Source organism: Cryptomeria japonica, chromosome 5, assembly GCF_030272615.1.
Source record: "Cryptomeria japonica chromosome 5, Sugi_1.0, whole genome shotgun sequence".
NCBI lineage: Eukaryota > Viridiplantae > Streptophyta > Pinopsida > Cupressales > Cupressaceae > Cryptomeria > Cryptomeria japonica.
In genome coordinates, this window is record NC_081409.1 from 371,882,914 (window position 1) to 371,892,040 (window position 9,127).

The following is a 9,127-nucleotide window of genomic DNA, read 5'->3' on the forward strand; positions in this document are numbered from 1 at the left end:
ATCTTGTCCCTCAGCTGGGCTCTCTACTCTGTTATTCAAATAGGTCTTCAAGCTTCTGTGCTCGGCAATCACTATGTATCATCCCTGTGCTTACACTTGCCCGCATGCATTATTTATCAACAGTTCCTTATTTATAAACAATTGCTAATCGCTTAATCTCCTTGATCACATATCCCATGATCAATCATAGCCATCAGATCTTCAAACTTGACTAGGTTCAATGTATCCTTTGATATGAAAACATTTTACCTCGCCTCGGGACTTGCAGTCCTTTCTTGGAACTTGTGCTAAGGTATTGCGGTTCAATCTGCGTTGTAGATCTTTCTACCAATTTTCCTTTGCCATAGATTCTTTAACAAACTTCATGCATGACATATCAATCATTTAATCAGTTCCAGCTCATCAACTTCCTTCATTAAATAATGCTTTTAATCATTTAATGCATTCTGTTACATCTCGGTTGCAACTCGGTAAATACTGAACTTCACTCGATAGACATTCCACCTTTATTAACCGATAGCGATAACCTTAGGGTTTACCGACTACGTTCCTTAGGGTTTACCAACTAGGTTCTTTGCTCGGTAACATAGTATAGTATTAACCTTACAATCAACAACATATATAGGATATCAAAACAATCTAAACATCATGATCTCATCATTGTCTAACTCGGTAATAGCTGCGCATTGAATAACTTATTCCTTCCCTTATTCATCACATTCTTTCTGTGTCTTTTACCGACATCTTTATACTCACCAAATCATACTTCTTAAGATATGGCAACATCATACTGAATTAGAGAATCAATTTCTTGACATCAATGACAAAATAATAATATTAAGACGGTAAACATCCTTAATCAGTTATATCCATAATCATCAACAACCTTCTCAATATCCTAATTGAAATGCCAACAATCTCTTATTGTCTGTTATAATGCCAACAGTTGAAGGGTATTACACCACCTTCCCGGAGAATGAAAGGTTCGAGTCGAACGTCCTCCATGATGCAGCAGCAACCTAGACTTGCGAAGAAGGTGAGGTTCCCTTGGCACCCAAAGTTGTCATTAAACCTAATACTTCCATGGTAGAATGTATTTCTAAGAAAATTTCTAGACTTAGGGATTTTGCAATTTTTTTAGTAGCCCTTGATGCAGATAGAATGTCGTCTAGATAGTATTTAAATAGATGGTTTCAAGATATTTGGTTTTCTAAGCTTGGCATACATTATTCCTTCTGTAGAATGTTACAAAAAGGGTTATTCCTTATTTTTTTCAATGAAAAAGAAACATAGAAGAAAGTGCTAAAAAACCAATTTTGGAATGTCGGAAATTCTTGTTTTAGGGTCGTTTCTTGGAACCCGGTAGCATGTAATGAGGAAATCATGGCATTATCTAACCCTAAATGGGTTGTTATTAAAAATATTCTGCCTTTTTTATGGAACTGTATCTCAAAAATTACTGAACCTTTAGGCAAAGTGGTAAAAATTGACTCTTCTACTACTTTATTACCCCATATGGATGCAAGAGTGCTCATTGCCTTCAATCTTGGCTCGACCCTTCCCTCCGAAATTGATATCTCCATTGAAAACTAGATGTTTTCTTGTCCCTTAGAGTATTTGGGGGGAATTAATGCTTGTCATAAGTGCAGAAGAAGTGGACACTTCCTCAAAAATTGTCCTCTGTTAGCGGGAAAAAATGTCACTCATTCCAAGAAGACCTCTGGTCGGCATTCTCTTCACTCTGCCTCCGTAGAACCCTCGAACCCTAAACAGACTGACCCTACTCCTCCCCCATTACACCCTGAATCACCGCCTCCCATCCCCTCCAACCACTCTCAACCTAACCCTCCCGACCCGCCACCTCCACCTGGCATTGATCCCCCACCCCATAACTACCACCCTCAAAGCTGCCCTAACCCACCCAGTGCTCCTCCCTCGATTGCTGAGAGTTTAGCTAAATATCAAAAGGCCATAAAAGAGGCCAACTTGGCTGCCAGCACTCCTAGCCCATTGGAACCTGATGTGGTTGGGTTCCCCACCAATAATGGTGGACCCAGAACCCAAAATGCACAACAAATTATCCTTGAAAAACTGAAAGTGGCTGCAGAACACAAAATTCAACTTGAACTATCATTAAGTAATCAGAAAAAGGAGATTGAGTCCAATTCCATGCCCTTCCTCCATGAGTTGATTGAAGGGGATGATGGTGGTTTTCAAGGTGCCACCAATGCCATTTGCTTTATAAGTCCGGGGGCTAAATGTAGGGGCAATTGGGACATTCTTGGAGAAAAGAACATCCCTCCCATAGTTGCCAGTTCAAATACTCCCTTGGAGGCCAAGGTTGAGGGGGAGGGAAGACAAAACCCCACCACACCCCGTGAATTAGCATCAGGTGACATTGATGGGAATTTGGGGTTTACCATCCCCCCTTTCGACCATAACATAGAGGATGACCATGGTACTGGACCCTGTGTGAAACCGGATGAATTTGAGATTATCAACAATGGTGGAGATAAATCCTTTTCCCCAGATTCTAGAGTCTTTTATTTTGGTTCTAATAATGGGGAAGGAGACCCAGCTGGAAATAAATCTAAGAAAAAAAGGAGGAAAATATCTCCTAAGGTCTCTAAGGGGACATTAGTTAGGAAGGAATCATTGGGACCCGAACAGCTCTCTGAACTAAGGAAAAAAAGAGGTAGACCACTCTCAACATGGCTTTTGATGCTAGTCACCTCTCTAACGCTGATGAATGGCCTAAGTGCTTCGAGGGCTTTAAATCCCCGATGGACACTACTGAACAATCCTCCTAATGTTGAAAGCCATCTCATGGAACATCAGGGGCCTAGAGTCCCCTAATAGTAAATATGTGGTCAAAATATTTCTAAATATGCACAAGATATTGACTTTCTTATGCTCCAAGAGTTAAAATTAGTGGGATTCACCTTAGAAATTGGACTAAAATACATTTGGAGGGAGGCCACTCCCATCTATACCAACCACCCTAAAGGAAGAGGGGGAGCTACAATTTTATTAAGCCCTAATTGGGCAAATAAGGTGAAAACGTGGGGGCAATCCCCTTGTGCAAGGGCAATATGGGCTATCCTTCAGAATGGCAACTCCACCTTTGGCATCTGCTCAATTTATACCTCCAATGACTACCGAGAAAGAGGAAGTATGTGGGAATGGATTGCTAATCTGGAAGATATCCCTTGGTTCCTGGGAGGGGATTTCAACATGGTAGTAAATGCTCAAGATAAACAAGGAGGTAATAAGGTGGAATGGAAGGGTGCTGAGAGAGTGTAGTGGGAAAGGATGATTAACAAGATGAAACTGATCGATCCTTTAGCAGGAAAGAAAGGTGAGTATAATTCAATATGGTACACTTGGTGTAATCATCAACAGTATAATAAAAGAGTATATTGCAGGCTTGATAGATTTTATTTCAACAAAGACTTCTTTGAAATTATTAAAAATGATGGGGGGTTTCAATATACTGTCATACCATATACACTATTAGATCACCACCCTATTATGATTGGGCTAAAGATAACTGATGGTAGGGTGATCCCACCACTAGCTTTAACTTTAGAATGAACACTAGTCTACTAAAGGATGAGGACCTGAAATGTGCTCTGTGTCTATTCAGAATGTTTAATAAATATGGTAATAGCCAAATGTCCAACATAGACAGATGGAATCAAAATGTTAAAACCTGGACCTCACTCTATCAAGCTATGGGTAAAAAGAAGGCTAAGGATGCCAGAGCCTCTGAGTTACAACTGCATAATTCCCTCCAAGTGGTTGAACTGGAACTTCAAGGGGATCCTAAAAATGTATCACTCACCAACCATCTTGTTAGGGTCAAGACTGATCTGAGAAGACTGTAGAATCAGAAAATCAAAGGGTGGAGAACTAGGGCTAAATTAAATTGGCTAGACACTGGAGATCAAGGTTCTAAATTCTTCTTCCAATTTCTTAAAATGAAACAAGCCAGAGAAAAAATTGACACCATCTAGGAGCTGAATAAGAACATCTCTGACCCAACTGAAATTCTTGAATGCTTTTCTCAGTTCTACAAGAACCCGTTCTCTACTGAACCATGTAGGGAGGAACAGGAAAATGCTAGAAATATTATTATGTCCTTAGTCCCTAAACGTATTGATAAGGAGGATAGTAAGATACTTGAAATGGAAATCTCAAAAGAAGAAATCAGGGGAGCTATCTTGGCTCTTAGCAATGATCAATCCTTCGGCCCTGATGGATTTCTAGTAGAATTTTATAAAGAAAATAGTGGATGGATTGTTGATGATTTGCACTCCCTATACACTGAAGCGATATAGATTGGCTCCTTGGGCAAGAATATTAACCAAGGTCTAATTAAGCTCATTCCTAAGGAGGGTGACAAAACCCTACTTAAAAATTAGAGACCTATCACACTGTTGAATGTGTCATACAAAATCCTAGCTAAATTGATTGCATGTATATTAGAGAAGATCTTGCCTAAGATTGTCAGTACTACTCAAACATGGTTTGTTAAAGGACGTTATATACTGGAAAACCTAATTACATGTTGGGAGTCACTCCACTGGGCTAAGGAATCAAGACAAAGTGGAGCCATACTGCTCATAGACTTTGAGAAAGCATATGACAGGATAGAATGGGACTATATCATTCACATGCTTCAATCATTAGGCTTCCCCCCTAGATTTTGTAATATGGTCAGAACTCTACTATGTGATGCTAATGTTGTGGTTGAAGTAAATAGGATAAGGTCCTCCAATTTTGTACCAACTAGATCCATCAGATAGGGGTGCCCTTTAGCCCTTGCCCTCTTTGTTCTAGCTGATGATGCAATGTTCTACTTACTTAAGGACTCCTCATCTACTCCCCCTGTTAGGGGTATCTCCTTACCTAACAAGGGGGAAATCTATAATGTCCAATTTGCTGATGACACTACACTATTAATTAAGCTTGAAGAAGAGAACCTTGCTGCCCTGATGAAAAATATTGATCTCTTCTATCTAGCATTTGGCAGCAAGATTGCTATCCACAAGTCCAATATTCTTGGTTGGGATGACAACCCTCCGGGATGGCTCTCAAAGTTCTCTCTTGATTGGTTGGGCCCAACACAGATTGTAAAATACCTTGGTATTCCCTTCTCTATTCTCCCAAATCTAAAAGAAATGTGGGAATGGGTAAGGAACAAGATTGATAAGAAACTCTCCAAGTGGAACATAAACTTTCTCTCCTTGACTGGAAGATTATAGGTGTGTCAAAAAATATTGGCCTCATATAATATCTATTTCTCATCAACCTGTCTCTTCAAGAATTACCAATTTAATCTTGTCCAAAAGCAGATTAGAGAATTCTTATGGTCTGATGGCAAGGGTACTAAGAAGCAAAATGTAGTCAAATGGGAGTGGTGCACTATGAATAAGCTATTTGGTGGGATGGGGTTGAAAGACTTGAAGCTACATGGCATTTCTCTTGCTTCCAAGTGGATTCTTAAGGCCATGGATGGTAATGTGCCATGGAAAATTCTTATAAGAAATAATATTATATGCTCAGTCCCTAAGAAAGCCAAGAAATGGGAAGACCTCCCAATACTAGATAGTCTTATGGGATAGTTTGAGGTAGCTCCGGCTAGCTCTGATATTTTCAAATCCTTATGGAAGGCCCGGGAACATGTGAAACACTTGGTATATATCAAAGTTAATGGCACCAAACACGGAAATATTGCGGATGATAGATCAATATGGTGGAATCTATTTCATAATGGGAAACCGTTAGCCACTCTCCAAGGTTATTCTGCATTGAAATGGCATAATATGGGTATTAAACACTTTGAGTAGCTGTTTGCAAATGACCAACTCAGATCTTGGGAGGAGATGAAACTCACCTTCTCTATCCCGACATCCCAGAGCAAGACGTATAACATTCTTAAAATGGCCTTATCATCTACTCTCCCCCCCCCCGCCCCCCTCTCCCTTGCCCCCCCATGACTGCACTTTACTGGACTGATGGAACACCTCTTCCTTCCCTTAAAGCCAAATGCATCTATTCTACACTCACTAAGGTTGATACCATTTTCCTGCACCTTAACAAATGTTGGGACCTAAACTAGGAGCCAAAGACCTGGAAATATAGTCTGAGTAGGTTTTGGATGGCTCATAATGAACTAAAAAAACAATTCTTTGGCTGGCGCCTGCTATTAAATAAACTCCCCATAAAAAATAAGGAAGGTTCTTTATTAAGTTGTAGCATATGCAGAGTGCCTGAAACTGTGAAACATATCTTTTTTGAATGCCATTTTGCAAAAGAAATATGGAGACTGTTTGGCTTTAAATTAGAATCTGTTTCTTTTGAATTCATAGATATTATTCTAGGCTATATCAAGGGCTGTAGGAGAATTGCAAATATCTTTTGGTCTTGTTTTTCTTTGGAGGTTATTTGGCTCATATGGAAGATTGTAATGATGACATCTTTAATAGCAATACCAGGAACCTCACTAAGTCTCTTAGGAGACTCATTGTTCATTCTATTTCCATGCAGGTCACTGTTGTACTTAAGCTTGACTCAAAAAAGTTTGACAAGTGGATCAAGGAGGGTGCTACCACTGTCTACATCTGTGAACTATCACACAGATTCACTTGGGAGATGGATGAACTAGGCAAAGCAACTTTTGAGCAAGCATTGATGACCTTTATGAGGCAATTGGATCGCAGACAGATGCATATGGAGATTATTCAGGAGGAGGCTGACTTGATTTGTGAGCGCACCTCTCATCCTCATAAAAAAGATATACTGAATGGATAGGTGGAAGTGTGGTAGGATGGAAATATGGGGTGGGTAGCATGGCTCCCCCCACTAGGAAACAACAATGCACTAGATGTTGAAATCTCAATTCCTTAAGTTGATGATTAGATCTCTTTACTGATAATTTTGTCTACAAATATGTATATCTAATGCAATCATCCCTGATATAGTGGAGGTGCCTGATAAATATATATTTTGTATATGCACCTTCTCTTGGTGCTCTTGATATTGTTGAACTCAGTTTTTTGTTGATGCTATGTAAAGTTTTTTTGATATCTAATCCAAAAAATAATTTAAAAGTTAATTATTAACTCGTAAATACAAATAATTTTAATTTTAATTAAATATTATGATTTTATAAATTTATTGTAAATTTTAAAATATCAATAAAATACAAAATATTATGGACCGTTGATGGGCCTCCTAGGGTTAATCCCTCTCAACAGATGAAAAGCCAAGTTAGATGGACACCACCCAAATAGGGATGGATAAAGATAAATTTTGATGGTGCAGCTAGAGGTAATCTTGATCCCCTGGGCGCTGGGTGTATTGCAAGAGATTGTCAAGGCAGAGTTATTGCCAGAGCTAGTCAACAACTTGGTGTGGGATCTAATAATGAGACTGAAGCTAAAGCCACACTTTTGGCGTGTAAATGGCAAAGAGGTTGGGGGTTTATGGGCTCTTTCTTAAGGGTGACTCCCAAATCATAGTTTTGTAATGTGAAAAAATTGATATAGTGATTTGCGACATAGAAGGGAGAAACTACTAAATCAATTTTCACTTAGGATCATTACATACAAAAGAGGGAAGGGAATCCACTATATTCAGTCAAAAATTAGGTAAGGATTGAATACTGAATGGATTGGATTGATTTTGGTCTCCTCTTTTGTAAGTTGAAATGATGAAATAGGTAAAGTACTGAAAAATGAAGGTAAAACTGAGAAAACAATGAGCTACAGATGTGGGATTTTCATGTGTACCTGGATTTGAGTAGCATAAGCCGAGTTGGATCTGACCCTTGAAAAAGCTCATAAAAATCCAAGACCATAGCATGTCACAACGGTCCTCCAACCTTTTTGCGCACCAAAAAGGGTTGATTTGTCTCTATGAATAAAGCTTATTCTAAAGAATACAATTGTGTACCTGTTTCCTGCACACAGAAAGAAGGGGGAAAAGGTTGGGAATAAGGGTTTGCCTAAGTCAAAACTCGGTTTGGAATCAACCTTGAATGAAATATTGTAAATATTGAAATAAAATGATGGAAAGGTATACCTCTAATTTTCTATGAATGATGATGATGCTTTTCTTCTTGAATGTAATCACATATGTTCTATGAAATGTCATGAACATGACAAAACCCTAACACACACACACACATTCTTGCAAATGAATGATGAAATGTTGCTCCATAATTAATAAATGAAGAATATGCAGCCTTGAAGACCTCTAGAAATGCTTGATGATGAATACTTCAATACTTGAATGCTTGATTGCTTGAATGTAGTTCTCCCACTTATCCCTTGTATCCACCCTCTACCCAAATGAGAGGGGAATACCTCCTTATATACCTTCCTATTGTCAATTATGTTAATTTTCTGACATAGGCTGACATGGGGAAGGGATTCCCACCCAAATTTGAGACATGGGTAAAAGGGTTTGATTGGGCCCCAAATAGGGAGGACCATGGTGTGGCACCATGGTCCCAGTGAGGACCAAGGTGCTACACCCTGGCCATACCCCATATTTGGGCCAGTGTTAAGGTGCAATGAAAGGTGGACTATGAAAATATGACATTTATTGCATGGTAGTGGCATAAATAGGTCCAGATCAATCATGAGGATGAGAACACTAAGGTGAGAGCCCCAAATATGGTCAAATTGCAAGGGGTGCAATTTTAGGATGCTACAAGTGCATTATATCCTTAGGGGTAAGGCAGATAATTAGAAAATCGATCGAGAAATTCAGTGTATAACTAACCTCCTAGTCACTTTTCAGAGATTAAAGGTATCTCATGTTCAGAGAGAAGGCAATCAAGAGGCAAATGAGTGTGAAAGCTATGATTTCGGGCTTCATGAAGGCGAAATAAATTTAAACATATTACATTTAAACTCTCAAATAAGTGAACATTTTTGAAATGCTTCTAGCCATTAGATTTTGCTAAGTGAATATAGTGACTAACAAAATTGTCTAGTGTGATGAATAGACATAAATGTGGTATTGCTAGAGACGTCGTTAATGCTTGTCAGTTGATAAAAAATTTGGCTGGCTAGAGATTGAGATTTGAAATATGCATCTTGGAAAGGATGACCCA